The sequence below is a fragment of the Podarcis filfolensis genome (genome assembly GCF_964270895.1).
Source record: "Podarcis filfolensis genome assembly, chromosome: 6".
NCBI classification, from domain to species: Eukaryota; Metazoa; Chordata; class Lepidosauria; order Squamata; family Lacertidae; genus Podarcis; species Podarcis filfolensis.
This window is the reverse complement of record NC_139609.1, coordinates 62,640,089-62,652,011: the sequence shown is the minus strand read 5'-3', so window position 1 is coordinate 62,652,011 and position 11,923 is coordinate 62,640,089. Positions and strand designations below refer to the sequence as shown.

Here is an 11,923-nt window from a genome sequence, read left to right as displayed (position 1 = left end):
ACCAGGTGCATTTTGCAGCTAGCTATCGGCCGCTTGTGACCAGATGAAGATGCCTGGGCACCAGGATGTCGCCCAATGTCTTCACTATTTGGAGTTGCATACCTGGGGATCCTTGGATCCTGGCTCTTTTCACACACTAGCAACATATCCAGTAGAATTCTATCTGCTATATTTTATTATCTGAACAATCAGAATGAATTTCAGGAACCCAAAGGTTGTATTCAAAAATACAGTTTTCGAGCCATCTGACCCCAAAATGGCAACTAGGCCATTTGGGCAACTGTAACTCTGGTTTAAGGAGCCATTTGGCACCTAGCTTATATATATGAGTGTCTAGCTGCATGTGGATCCTGTTAGATACCCAACCATGCTGACTGCTGGTTCCTTGCTCGCAATCAGCTCCTGCATATCTTCTTACAGAAACTGAAGATATGGTTGCTTTGCAGCTGTTGAACTTCATTTCTCTAGAGATCTGAAAGAAGCTGAAAACTAGTGGGTGGGGGGACACTTGCATACATCTCAACCATTCTTTTTCTTCTGTTGCCCAGTTTTCATTTCTCTCTGAATTCTGTCATCTTGTTTCCAGTAAATGGAATGTAGTCATTGCAGCAGACATTTAAATTCAGCAATGTCAGCCTTGGCTGTCACTCTGACTGCAATATTGGTCAATAACCTCAAACAGGAAACATTCCAGTCCTGTTTGCTTAGGGTAGGGTTTTTTTGTGTGTGTAAATGTATAGACAAGCTCAGAATGGTGCACCCTTCTAGTCAGATGGGACTTTAACCGTGCAGCAATACATTGGTTGCCATGCAGAGTCCCATATTGCTAGACCATGGTCAGCTGATCTCCAGTAGGCAAAACTTGAGGTCATTTGTCCAGTTAAGAGGTTCACATTTTCCCTCAACACAGATAAGATGAAGCAGCAAGAGAATATTAAAAGAAAATTAGAACACATGGCAGCTTGCAGAAGATCACTGCATATCCATTGTAAAAATGCTTTAAAAATTGGCCAAACCCGCCCTCAAGAAAATGTCTATTTTCTGTTTTTTATTTTAATATTGATTGTGAATTGCATGGAAATTGCTGAAGGCTAAGACACAGATTTTACAAACAAACAAACAAATAGTTCTACATAACAAATGAATAAATCCTTTATTGCTCAGTTCAGAAGTTTTGCTTCATGATTATCTCCACCAGTAATCGAACAGTTCAGGGCAGAGGAGCCAATGAGACACCTATGACTTCCTCAAGTAGAGATGCAGTCACAGGACCACACTGGTGAAGAGGATTCTTTCAAGAGAAAAGGGGTGGGGTGCCCTTAAAGGTTCTCTGCCTTCTGCATAGAGAGACCTGCAGAGAATTGGACTGTTAGCAATTCAGTATATCTACAAAGAACCTGATCATACTGAAGTAGTAGCAGCAGTAGCAGTAGTTATTGTGATGATGATGATGATTTATTTATTTACTAAGTTGTAGAACTGTCTCTTCCCTCATTACACAGCTTTCAGTGAATGCTGAAGACGAAGCCCCTTACCCTGGCTTTTGGCATTTAAGATGTACATTTTAAGGACTTGCCTTAGTCCTGTGATTGTAAGTTGTTTAAAACTCTTTTTAATATTGTCTTTTTAATGTTATAACCCACCTTGGGACCTTAAGGAGAAGGGTGGAGTACTAATAACAACAACACTTTCCAAGTTAGCATTTGCATCCTCTTATATCTTGTACTGAAGAGGCTATATGGATGTTTTACTTCTAAATAACAATTTTAAAAATCATGTTATTATCTTGGGTACATTCGAAAGCACGTCAAAGTGCAAGTAGATAAATAGGTACCACTCTGGTGGGAAGGTAAATGGCGTTTCTGTGTGCTGCTCTGGTTCGCCAGAAGCGGCTTAGTCATGCTGGCCACATGACCCGGAAGCTGTACGCCGGCTCCCTCGGCCAGTAAAGCAAGATGAGCGCCGCAACCCCAGAGTCGGCCACGACTGGACCTAATGGTCAGGGGTCCCTTTACCATTACCTTTACATAAGGGATTCTCTTTTCTTTATGTTATATTAATCAACTGAAATGTGTTTTGCCATTTTAAGCTGCACAAACACATTTTTTAAAAAAGAAACAACTCAAGCCTGCTGTGTATTATTTAACAGGCTTGTTCTGTGAATAATTGTATCAAAAGCTATGAACTTAAATAATATTGTTATGTAACTGTCTTTCTTGGTTGCTCCTTTGGGGAGGGGATTATTTCATATTCATCACCAACTGCTGGCTTTTATTACTGAAATCTGCATCCAGGGTCAGGAATATTATTATTTTTTTAAAAAAACACTACACTATTGAATTAGTCCCAGAACAATTTATTTTTGAGGAGGGGAGGTTTGGCTCAATAATGCTTTCAAATTATTTCATGGGAAAGACTGTTGTCAGGGAACTGTCATCTGAGACGAAGGAGGTGAAAGGGCTCATGGAGGGTGAGAGAGACCACTCAGCGGAGGAGGGGACCAGCAGGGGGAGAAGTGGAGTTACAAGGGAAAGTGAGTCGGAGGGAGAGCTCAGAGATACTTCAAGCGGGAACAGTGGAGAGGTTTCAGGACCTCCCGTAGGCACACCCACTCCTCGGCGGAAACTGTCACGCCGAGAGTCCAGAAGACGCGTTTCCGTCAAGGAGCTTTTATGCTGGAAGAAGTTCCGTAAACGCCCACTGTCCGATTCAACGAGCGATTGATGGAGCCATGCTTAAGGAGCTCCATCACAGACAGAGGTTTGGGAACTTAGCCAAACTCTGAGGGATCAGGATTTTACGCACAAGCAGCTCACCATCCCATCACAGCAATCGGACAGTCCCTGAAAGCAGCTTGTGCAGAGAGGCATCATGAGCAACCCAGCTGGAGCCGGAGGAGCAGCAGGAGCTGGAGAAGGTCCAACTCTGGAAGAAAGGTGCAGAGTTTTGGAACTCCAGCTAGCAATGCAAACGGCGAGGCTAGAAGAAAGGAGGGCGCAGGATGCAGAAAAGGCAAAAGGCGCTACACTAGCAAGAAAGATGCCAGGAATGGTGCAGAAGTTTGGGGGGGACCCCAGGAACTACCAAGCCTTTAGGACAGAGATGCAGTATGCTCTTGAACTGCAGTTTAACGACTTTCCCGATGAGGCATCGCAAGTGGCATTTGTGATTGGCCATCTCGAAGGGGGGGCGAGAGACTGGGTCCGGCCCCTGATGGCAGGGAATAGTGACATGCTGAAGGACGCGAGGAAGTTTTTCCGCGCCATGGATTTGATGTTTTCCAGCGAGATTGAACAGGGACTGGTGCGCAGACAATTGATGGCTTGCAAACAGGGGAGCCGATCGGTTCGTGAGTACTGGACTGAGTTTACAATGTTGATACATAGATTGGGGTGGGACCTATCGGCGGAACCCATTCAAATGCTCTTTGAAGAGGGGCTTTCTTCGGCGGTGAAAGACGAACTTTCCCGGGCGCCCAGGGCGGAGTCTATGGACCAGCTGACCAAATCAGCGCTGACCATTGGAGCGCGCCAGGAGGCAAGAGCCTTGGAGAAGCGGGAGGGGAAAGGAGAGCGTTGGAGGGATTTCCGCATTCCAGAGATTCCAGAACCCAGTTTCCCGCCCGGAGAGCCGATGGAAGTTGGAACAGCGCGCGCGCGCGCAGTTTCAAATCCCAGTGAAGGGAGGAAGAAGGAGGGAAAGAGCGCCAAGAAATGTTACCTCTGCCAGCAGCCAGGTCACTTTGCCAGAGTCTGCCCACAAAGAAAGGAATGGCAAGGGATGGCGGGAGCTGTTGGGGGGAAGGAGGAGGAAGTCCAGGAGCCAGTAAAAGCCAAGGCCTGTCTGCCGCTGTCAGGGCACTGCAGACAGGCCAAGGAGCAGTAAAAGTGCCCACTCCGGAACCTCCAAGACCAGCTCTAGTAATAGAGGTGCTGCTAGAGCTGGCAAACGGATACCCACTAAAGACCAAGGCGCTGTTGGACTCAGGCAGCTCCTGTAATTTTATGAGCAAGGAGTTTGCAGCTGAACACCAGATACAGACACTCCCTTTAAGCAACCCCCTGCAGGTCACCACGATCGATGGGAGGGAGCTGTTGGGGGGAGAAGTTAGCCTACAGACCGTCCCAATGGTTATGAGGGTGGCAAGGCACACTGAAAGGATAGCGTTCAATGTAGCCACCCTGGGAGGGGCGCCAGTCATTTTGGGAATGAGCTGGCTAGCGTTGCATGACCCGCTAGTGGGCTGGCATCAGAGAGTGGTCTCCTTTGGGTCAGCACATTGCTTGGAACACTGCAAAGAGGGAAAGGTGCCAGAAGGGGCAAAAGCCTCCCTAGCAGGGATGGAAGTGGCGGACAAAGGGAAGGTGCCCAAACAATACGCTGACCTGAGCAAGGTCTTCAGCGAAAGGGAAGCAGATAAACTACCACCGCATAGAGACTTTGACTGCCAAATTAACCTGGTCCCTGGGGCCCAGCTCCCCGTGGGCAAGCTGTACGCCATGTCAGACAGGGAAATGCAGGAGTTGAGGGAGTTTATTGACAAAAACCTGAAGAGAGGTTTCATCAGAGAGTCCAGAGCGGTGGGGGGCAGCCCAGTGTTTTTTGTGGACAAAAAAAACACGGATAAACCGAGATTGATCGTGGACTACCGGCGGCTAAATGCCGTGTCAGAACCAGTGACTTTCCCCATGCCCAGAATTGATGACATTTTGACCAGGGTGAGGAAGGGAAAGATATTCACGAAACTGGACCTGAGAGGAGCGTACAACCTGATACGAATAAAGAAGGGGGATGAATGGAAGACAACGATGTTCACCCCCCTAGGGGCTTTCGAATATCTCGTTATGCCCTTTGGATTACAAGCAGGCTCCGCCTGTTTTCAATCGCTCATGAACCATGTACTGGGACCTTTGCTCTACAAGAATTGCGTGGCCTTTCTCGATGACGTGCTGATATATTCAGAGAATGAGGAGCAGCATGTAAAGGATGTCAGGGAAGTGCTGAGCCAGCTGCAAGCAAACCAGTTGTGGGTGAAATTGGAGAAGTGTCAGTTCCACGCCAAGGAGGTGGAATTCCTGGGGTACCGCCTATCAGACAAGGGATTAGCCATGGATCCAGGCAAGGTACAGGCGGTGCTGGAATGGAAGACACCGAAAACGAAAAAAGATGTGCAAAGGTTCTTAGGGTTTGGGAACTTTTACCGTAAATTCATCAAGAACTTTGCCCACTTAACGGCTCCCATCACGGACTGTCTGAGCAGCAAGAAGAAATTCGTTTGGACGGCGGAGGCGGAGCACGCTTTTGAGGAATTGAAAAAGGCATTCGCTTCGGAAGAACAGCTCCTGCATGTGGATTTACAAAAACCCATGAGAGTGGAAACTGATGCCTCAGACCGCGCGGTGGGGGCGGTGCTACTTCAGCCAGGGAGCAATAAGTCGGAATGGAGACCGTGTGCCTTCTTTTCGCGTAAGCTGAACAAATCCGAGAGGAACTACACGGTATATGACCGAGAACTACTCGCCATTCACGAAGCGTTCCGGAGATGGAGACACTTACTAATTGGTGCACAGCATAAGGTACAAGTATGTACGGACCACAAGAATTTGGAGTATTGGAGAACGGCACGAGTGCTCAACCAACGACAAGTGAGATGGGCCCAGGAGTTCTCCAAATTCCATTTTGAAATCTGCTATGTGCCAGGTCCAGAAAACATCAGAGCGGACGCTCTCTCTCGCAAACCGGAATATTTGGAGGGGGAGGGAGCGCCAGAAGAGAGACATATTATTCCAGAGGACCACTGGGTGTGTGGTGCGGCCTGGGTGGGGCAAAGAGAACTGGTAGAGGGAACGGTAAATGATGAGTACGCCCAGGATAAGCTCAGAGGTTTAAGGGGAGAGGGAGAAGACCCCGGAGGTTTTGAAGAAAGAAACGGGGCATTGTATTACAAAGGGGCGCTATATATACCAGAAGGGGAATTGAGGGGGAGAGTACTCAAACAGCTGCACGACAATCCCACAGCGGGGCATTTTGGGCAACACAAGACCATGTGGTTGGTGACCAGGGAGTTTTGGTGGCCCAAGGTGAGGGAGGATGTACGGGAGTATGTGAGAAGGTGTGACCAATGCCAGAGAGCCAAAGGAGAAAGGCGGGCACCAGCGGGGTATTTAGAACCGTTACCCACACCAGAACGACCGTGGGAGGCGGTGTCGATAGATTTTATGACTGATCTGCCCAAATCCCAGGGGAAAACCGCCATACTAGTCGTAGTAGACCAGTTAACTAAGATGGGTCACTTTGTAGCTTGCTCACATGCAGTCACGGCGGAAGAGACAGCAAAATTGTTTGTAGAACATATTTTTAGGCTGCATGGCGCCCCCTTGAGGCTGGTTTCCGACAGAGGGAAACAGTTCACGTCCAGATTCTGGAGGAAGCTTATGAGCTTGTTGCACGTAGAGGTCAACTTTTCGACTGCCAGGCACCCTGAGACCAATGGGCAGGCGGAGAGGGCAAACGGTATCCTTCAACAATACCTGAGGTGTTATGTCAATGACAGAGAAAACGATTGGGTCGAAAAGTTGGCACTAGCGGAATTTGCTTACAATAATGCAGAGAATGTGTCCACCGGGATGAGCCCCTTTTTGGCTAATTATGGGTGCCACCCCAGGGCGTTTCCAGGGGAAGGAGGAGAGAGATGGAGTGTTCCGGCCGCTGAACTGTTTGTAGAAGAAATGGAAGCGATCCATCGTCAACTCCAACACAACTTAGAAAGGGCCAAAGAAGAATATAAGAGGCAGGCAGACAAGAGCAGAAGAGAAGGTGAAACAATTAGGGTGGGGAGTCGGGTCTGGCTATCAACCCAAGGGTTGCCGTTCAAGGGTAGTTGCAAGAAATTGAGACCCAAAAGATTGGGACCATTTGAGGTCATCCAACAGGTCAACCCAGTGGCTTTCAGACTCCGGTTACCGAACCACATGAAACTGCACCCAGTATTCCACAGGTCATTACTGTCACCATACAGGGGGGAAGGTGAAGGGGTATCCACACGGGGGCCAGCCATAGGAGAAAGGGAAAGCCGCAACTATGTGGCGGAAATCATCGACTCCAGGTGGAAGGGTAATCAGGTGGAGTATTTGGTCGCGTGGGAAGGGGAACCGGAGTCGGAAAACACCTGGGTGAAGGCAGAGGAGGTCCATGACGAGGTCTTGATCGAAACGTTCCACCAAAGGTTCCCCAGGAAACCTCAACCAGTAGCGAGGTTCCGGAGGGAGTACTTTGGCACCACCGACGATGAGGAGGAACTGGAGGGATTCAGGGAATCGGAGTTGGAAGAGGGTACAGACTCCGAGGAGGAGGAGTACTTGGAAACCGGGAACAGCAAAAGGTGGAGGGAAGTGTTCGAAACTTCGGAAGATGAGGGAGGTTCCTTCAGGGGTTTTGCTCCCTCGCCTCCCGCAGAGGAGGGGAGGGAAGGGGGTGAAGGGGGCCCTAGAGGGGAGGTGGATGTCAGGGAACTGTCATCTGAGACGAAGGAGGTGAAAGGGCTCATGGAGGGTGAGAGAGACCACTCAGCGGAGGAGGGGACCAGCAGGGGGAGAAGTGGAGTTACAAGGGAAAGTGAGTCGGAGGGAGAGCTCAGAGATACTTCAAGCGGGAACAGTGGAGAGGTTTCAGGACCTCCCGTAGGCACACCCACTCCTCGGCGGAAACTGTCACGCCGAGAGTCCAGAAGACGCGTTTCCGTCAAGGAGCTTTTATGCTGGAAGAAGTTCCGTAAACGCCCACTGTCCGATTCAACGAGCGATTGATGGAGCCATGCTTAAGGAGCTCCATCACAGACAGAGGTTTGGGAACTTAGCCAAACTCTGAGGGATCAGGATTTTACGCACAAGCAGCTCACCATCCCATCACAACTGTGGAGATGATGATGATGATGATGATGATGATGATGATGATTTTCTATACTACTTTATATTTTAAAGAAGAAAAAAACTACAAGAAAACAACCCAGAATCAAACAGTGTGAAGGAGATGAAGTGCAGAATGCACATTTAATGCAGCAAAGTTAACCCAAAAAGAAAATTAGCTATGCCTTTCAAAAGAAAACATTATTAAAGGAAGTAAAATATAAAATGCACATTTAAAATAGCATAATTGGCAAGAGAATAGAAAATTATGATGTTGGCAACCGTATGTCTCAGGAGACAATGAAAGAGTGAACCTTCAGGGGCAAAGTCAAACCATTGGAGAGTTACAACGCCTGCTGTGACTGGAGAGACAGATAAGGGAGAGACATGTTTTATCGCAGATGGGGCAGAAGAAGGCATCGGTTTTTACAGAAGCATAGAGCATATCTGCTGCTGTTGCTGCCAGTCCTGCCAATAGTGGTTCATGGTAGGCAGGAGTGGTAGAAACTCAGGCTCCATGACCTGGATCTGTGCTAAGATACAGCCCAGATGGTCTCCAGCCTCTTCAGGAGCCTCAGCTTTTGTAGCTGGAGTCAGTCCCGACTCTTCCCTCCCAGGCCACGTGGGAAAAAGTCTGCAAAGCAGGGAGCAGGTCTTCCATAGCCAAGATGGCACAGAATAATGCTACATTCCAGCAAAAACCTAGGATCTATCAAGACTGGTTGACATAGAGCTTTAAGTGATAATAGGAACCAAAGACAAGCCCTGCTGGACCAGGCTAAAGACCCATCTAATCTATCTTCCTTTGCTCACAGTGGCCATCCTGATGCCTGTGGGAAGCTCACAAGCAGGACTTGAGAGCCACAGCACCCCCTCACCCGTGGGATTCCCATCAACCGGGGTTCAGGGCCATGCTGCCTTCCTTGTGAAGGGAAATGGCAGAAGGGAAGGAAGACAAAGTTGAGAATGAACTTTGACCTGCAGGTGAGTGTCTACTTAGTGCCACTGAACTGCAACAGGAGATCATTTATAGCAAGTTGGCATTTTCATGTCAGCTTATCATCTTGTGAATCTCCTTAGTGTTTGATGGCTAATTCTCAAAACAGGAAGCAATAATTTAAAAGTACTGATTCATACCCAGTGTGATCAGAAACTTGATTTCTCTCAAGGTCTTTGTTCACATGCATTGGGTTATATTTGGAAAAGTGGATTGCTGCAGGGATAAATGGGTATGATTTGTTTTTCTTAGCTCCTCCAACAGAGTCCTTAAAAAAAAAAAAGCAAAACAGTTGCAAACACATGGATGACAATCTCATACTGCCTGGGTTCTGAGATCTTCTGGAGAGACCCTAGAGCATCCTATTAAATTGCAGCAGCTTAGCCTATGGGAGCTCAGCAAAGCCATGCCAAGTTTCTAGCCCATTTTGTTAATATGTATGAGATGGTGTTATGGGTTGATATGCAAGTCTGCTGTTTAGTTGCTGCTTCCGCCCTTCAGTTTCCTGTATGACTAGGTATTACAGGGAAGAGAGGCATTTTCTTATTTTGCACTGAGTTTTTGCAACTGGTGTTTGTAGATTAGATCTCTTTATTAAAATTCCTTTTCCACATGTACATCTGATATTCATGCACCAAGTTGAAAGAAAACAAGCTCCTCTCTCTCTCTCTCTCTCTCTCTCTCTCTCTCTCTCTCTCTCTCTCTCATTTTCTAACTGCTAATCTTTCCTGACAAGTTGAGAGCTGTTGACTGCAAGGTGGTTTGTTGAATCAAGATTCCACACTAAAAAATTTGGCGCCGCAGCATTAGTAATTGGAGTCTGAGCAAGCCCTACAAAAGCAGGCACACCCAGATTCTCTACCCACTTACCAGCATTCTTGCCACACCCAAGAGCAGGAGAAAACTCCCAACCAAGCCTTCAAATCTTGTAGCTTTAGGAGACAGTTCACCATCTTCCCTTTTTTTAAACCCTGGAGCTATAGATCTTGATTTTCATTGAAAATGGAGTTAGGTCAGGGTGACAAATCAATAAATGCTTGAGAAAGCACTCTGGTCCTGTACGTTTTGGAAATGAGAACAGAGAATGGTTCTTATGTGCTGTAAAATTATGGCTCAGATAAAATAATACACAACAGCATCTGAGAGTAAAGCACCAGTGTTTGCTAGTTGCTGTAAATGTAGTGCTCGGGTTAGGAAATGGTCTCATACCAGGTCAGGCTCCTTGTCCATCTAGCTCAGTATTGTCAGCTCTGAGGGAAGGCAGCTCAGCTCTCCAGGCTGAGAGTCTTTTGCGTGTTTAGACCCAGAGACCTCCCCCCTAAATAAATTCACACAAATTTTAGTTTTGGTTTTTGGCAGAATTTAGGCCACAACTTTATTGATTACAGAAGGTGAGTGGTTGCACAGGCTCTGGTTCAACTAGTTCCCTGCACCCTTGCAGGCAGTGCTGACCCAGGGCACCAGCATAGGTCAGCCAATGGTGAACACCTGTGTAGGCGAAAAGCTGGGAACAGACTATGTTCACCACCCAGATGCTCCCCTGGACTCAGGCATGGGCACAACCCCCTCTCGAGGGTTGACCAAACCAGTTGAGTCCCTGGATTCCTTTAACGGAATACCCTTCACATAGGGATGGCAAGAGCGCTCTCCCATCCCTATCACCAGAACCAGTGCCTATCCACAACCTTACAAGTTGTGACGATTTGCTACACTGCAGGCAAAACCTAAATGGCAACAGCCAATCAGCCAAGTGGGGAAATTCCTGCTGTGCCCCTGTCCCAGCGACAGACGACACATGACGGCATAGCAAGGTCAGTCGCACAATGCCCTAAAATTAGGGAGAGGTAGGTGGGTGTTCTGAATGCATGAGCTGAATGAGGAAGCTCTGGGTCACATGCATGGGTATATATAGGTCCCTCAATCCATTTAGACTGCGCCCCATTGGCCAGATTGAACCGAACATCAAGGGACCTTCCAATCGGGTGTTGTGGCTAACCCATCCAACCCACCCACAACACAGGAGGTCCGTCTCCAGGTCTCACCACAACACGTGCCATCTTTTAGGGAGGACACGATCTGTCTCAGAGGTGGGAACATTTACTTTATTTCTTTTATTAGAACACCAAGATACACAAGCTAAAACTATATGCAAAAGACATCCACTTAGAATTAACAGGGTGCCTCTGAGCACATTCTGAGCCTAGAAATTTGTTTTCAGTGCCAGACCTGAATTGAACTCACAGTCTGAATTGAACATACTACTTCTTTATATATTCCCAGAGAACTAGAGGGCCGTTTGATAAGCTATTTGAAGTTCTGTTCCTATCCATGTTCTATTCCAACTGCTCATATATGGGAGGCCCTGAATTTTTTTAGAGTAGAGGTTGTTGTTGTTTGCTGGTTCTCCTCCTGTGCCTTTTTCTGTTCTGATGTGACACCCAGAAACCTAAGCAAGTACAGCTGTTTCCAGCACAAGATGGAGCAGTGGGAAAGGTTATCTTCCTATGCTTAGTTTTTGCATATCCAGCAATGCTTAAAGGCAAAGGAGCAGCGGCAGTAAGAAGTCGTCAACCCTATTTGAAAGCAGAAAAATGAACTGAAATGCGGGGCTTTTCCAGACGCTGGCTTTTCAGAGGGTGGAGTGGGGAAAGGCCACACAGTCACCAGTAATCCCTCAGTTATCCTGCCTGATGACCTAATAGGTGCAGCTGTTATGAGGAAATCAGAATATCCCAGCAATCGGACCACAGAGTGACAGAGCACAATGTTTTATAGGGAGAAGGCCCTGGTTTAATACCTGACACCTCGCTGCATGTACAAATACTCTGATGCAGTATAGGTACCTTCCTAGGTTCCACAAAATGTAAATGTAATTGTTACAAAACAGCTGGCCAGTGGCGGAGCAAGCCGATCGGGCGCCTGGGGCGGGGCGTGTGTCCTGTGCCTGCGGGGCCGGGGCCAGCCACCAGTGGGGTAAGCCTCCGAGGAGTCTGCCTGTCTCCTCCCACTCAGCAGCCTTACA

At 47.7% G+C, this 11,923-nt stretch overlaps 1 protein-coding gene across 1 annotated transcript in view; it reads left to right on the top strand.

The window, feature by feature from the left end:
* Positions 1 to 8,837: 8,837 nt before the first annotated feature.
* The window catches only part of LAMB3 (laminin subunit beta 3), a 53,678-nt gene continuing 50,592 nt past the window's right edge, over positions 8,838 to 11,923 (top strand). The window contains exon 1 of the mRNA XM_083617329.1: positions 8,838 to 8,888. The gene's annotated coding sequence lies outside the window, so the exon portion shown is untranslated. The remainder of the gene's footprint in view (positions 8,889 to 11,923) is intronic.